We start from the raw sequence: 3,183 nt of genomic DNA on the forward strand, positions 1-3,183 counted from the left end.
CATAAACTGAGTAGAGTAGTAAATTGACACCAGATCCTAAATCAATCAATGCTTTATCAATCTTAGAATCACCAATGATGCATGGGATAGTGGGTGATCTAGGGTCTTTATGCTTGAAAGGGATTTTCTGCTGAATTATCGAACTTACCTGCTCTGTTAAAAATGCCTTCTTTTGCACAAAAAGCTTTCGCTTTACAGTGCAAAGATCTTTCAAAATTTTTGCATATGATGGGATTTGTTTGATTGCATCTAACAAAGGGATATTTATCTTTACCTGTTTGAACACTTCCAAAACATCTTAATTTGTTGTCCCCTTTTTAGGTGCAAGCAACCTTTGGGGGAATGGGGCAACAGGCTTATACACTCTTTCCTCAACATCCTCAACCTTACTAGGCTTGTCATCATCCTTGGTTTTTAAATTTCCCTTGGGTTCTGAGACCTTTGTTGAGATTTCTTTGTTAATCTCCTTTCCACTCCTAAGGATAGTGACAGACTTAGCATGTTCCACTTGAGTATTTTGGACTTCATTTACCCCATATCGAGGGTTAGGTTCAGGTTAAGATGGAAACTTTCCTTTTTCTTGAATGCTCATAAATGAGGTGATCTTGGTGAAAGTGTTTTTTATGTCATCGATGGCTTGTGATGTTCGACTATTGAATGTGTCTTGCCCTTGCATAAATGTTTGCAACGTATCCTCAAGAGTCCTCTTATGTGTTGGAAGATAAGGAACAAAGTTAGAGGGCTCTTGAGGTGATGGTGGTGCATTATTCTCCTGTCTTCAACTAAAATTGGGGTGATTCCTCCACCCCGGGTTGTATGTCTCCGAGTATGGAGAATTAAAAGGCTTTTTGTAAGTGTTTATGACATTTGCTTGCTCATGCAATACTTCTTTAAAAGCTGGAATAGTTGGACACTCATGTGTTGTGTGTCCACTGACTTCACAAATGCTACACACTTCCTCTTTTTGCACAGATTTGATTTCATTATCTTTCCTCAATTCCATGGTTTTAACTTTTCTAGCCAAACTTGAAATTCTAGCATATAAGTCATCCCCTTCCCTAAGGTGATATATACCCCCACTAGATGTAGTGGTAGGAGGCTTGGTCTTACTAGAACTTTCAGGGGCAGTGTGTCCCAAGATTGAGCATTTTCAGCTAGGTGGTCGAAGTATTCCCAAGCCTCATTGGGGTCTTTGTTTAAAAATTCACCATTGCACATCATTTCAAAAAATTGGGGCATTTGGGGCATCAAACCCTCATAGAAAAATTAATGGTGCGCCAAATTTCATAGCCATGATGTGGGCAAGAGTTTAACAAATCTTTAAAATGTTCCCAACACTAATAAAATGTCTCATTTTCCTTTTGAATAAAATTCATGATTTGTCTTTTAATAGCATTTGTCCTATGAATAGGAAAAAACTTTTTGAAAAATTCAGTTTGCATCTCTTGCCATGTGCCTATTGTCCTAGGTCTCAAAGCATTAAGCCAAGTCTAAACTTTATCTTTTAGAGAGAAAAGAAACAATTTAAGCCTAACTAATTCTTCACTACAAGTTTGGTCATGAAAGGTGAAACATACTTCCTCAAATTCTTTTATGCGCAAATAAGGATTTTCAGACTCAATACCATGGAATTTGGGAAGTAATGGAATCGTACCTGGTTTGAAATTAAAATTATTACCTTGGTGAGGAAAAATAATGCATGAAGGGGTACTACTGCGAGGGGGTTGCAAATATTCACGCAATGACCGCATTGGTGGATTATTATGATTCAAATTCTCATTCTCCCTATGAGAATGTACTGAAGACTCAAACAAATTTTCTAAACACACTTCAAACTCTATTTTTATCAAACGACCACTCTGATCACAATACCAAGCATTCAAACACCAACAAACACACAATAATAAAATAAAATAAAAGATGGAACGAGTTTACTGGATACGTGACGAATCGCAAATCGAAGCAAAACCTCATTAAAATAGTCTGGTGCTCTTTATCCACGCCAAAATCCCCGGCAACGGCGCCAAAAACTTGTTGACAACTTAAGTGTGCGAACCCAAGTGCAGGTTGTTGCGAAGTAGTAATTCTCGGAAGTCCAAGTATCGAACCACTGGGATTTGGGAAACAAAGAACACTAAAAAAAATAAAATTAAGAAAAATCTATGACAGATGATTTAGTTGAATGATGCAAATAAAATATATAATGGAAATAACAATTAAAAGAAATCGCTAAGGCATTGGGGTTTTACTTTTAACAAAATTATAATATTTATTTCGCAACTCATGTGATAATTGAAAAATAGATCAGTGAATACCAAGAGAAAATATCATTAAAAGATTAATCTTAAAATTGATTGATTTTGCTACGCAAAATTAGTTATTTGATTCGCAGGGAATTCAAAGCATTCACTGTACCCGTAGTTAACAATGAATCAAGGAATTTTGCAGAACAAAAACCTTTTTTTTCTAAGAATAAATCATGTAATCAATTAAAAAGATCATACATTAAAAACCATAGAAGAGTTGGAAAATAAATACTACAATCTTATTAAAAGTTTCACCCCTAGCCTCAGCTTGAGATTTAGCTAGACATGATTACGTAAATAAATTTCATTGTTAAAATCCTAATCATCATGCTAGCAAAATAAAATAACTAAGAAGAAAATAAAAACAAATCTTGAACCGTCGTCGCTGTCTTCTTTGATTTTGAGCTGAACGTCTTCTTCTCTTTTTTTACAATTTTCGGATCCCTTGTTTGTTGCCGTGTTGCTTCTCTTATAGAGATAAGAGTCATTATTCTTTTGGGATTCGTACAACTATAAGAATCCAAGTCTTCTAATTGTTCCATGTCTCTCTTTTACACTTGAAATAAAACTCTGCTTCTTCTTTTTATAAGAGCCAAAGACATTTTTTCTTCTTGGTTTTGCCATGTAGTAGTATTAGAATGTTTCTCCAATTCGTAGGCCCAACAGTTTGGTTTCACCTCTTCTTGTATGACACATTGAACTCTATCTTGAGCATATGATAGACTTCTTCTTTTGACCCACTTCTTGGCTTTTACTCTTTGATTACTTTTGTAATTCCTACATAACACAATTTCTTTCATTAATATATCATTTAATCTTAATATTAATATTTGAACAATATTCCACAATTAAATATAAAATGCAAGAATTAAATAAT

At 34.7% G+C, this 3,183-nt stretch overlaps 1 non-coding gene across 1 annotated transcript; it reads left to right on the forward strand.

Annotated features, from left to right (window-relative positions):
* The first annotated feature begins 1,287 nt into the window (after nucleotides 1-1,287).
* Nucleotides 1,288-1,396, forward strand: LOC133880783 (small nucleolar RNA R71). The gene has a single exon (XR_009902402.1). It is a non-coding gene; the product is annotated as a small nucleolar RNA R71 (small nucleolar RNA).
* Nucleotides 1,397-3,183: the final 1,787 nt, after the last annotated feature.

This window comes from Alnus glutinosa, chromosome 10, assembly GCF_958979055.1.
Source record: "Alnus glutinosa chromosome 10, dhAlnGlut1.1, whole genome shotgun sequence".
Taxonomy (NCBI): domain Eukaryota; kingdom Viridiplantae; phylum Streptophyta; class Magnoliopsida; order Fagales; family Betulaceae; genus Alnus; species Alnus glutinosa.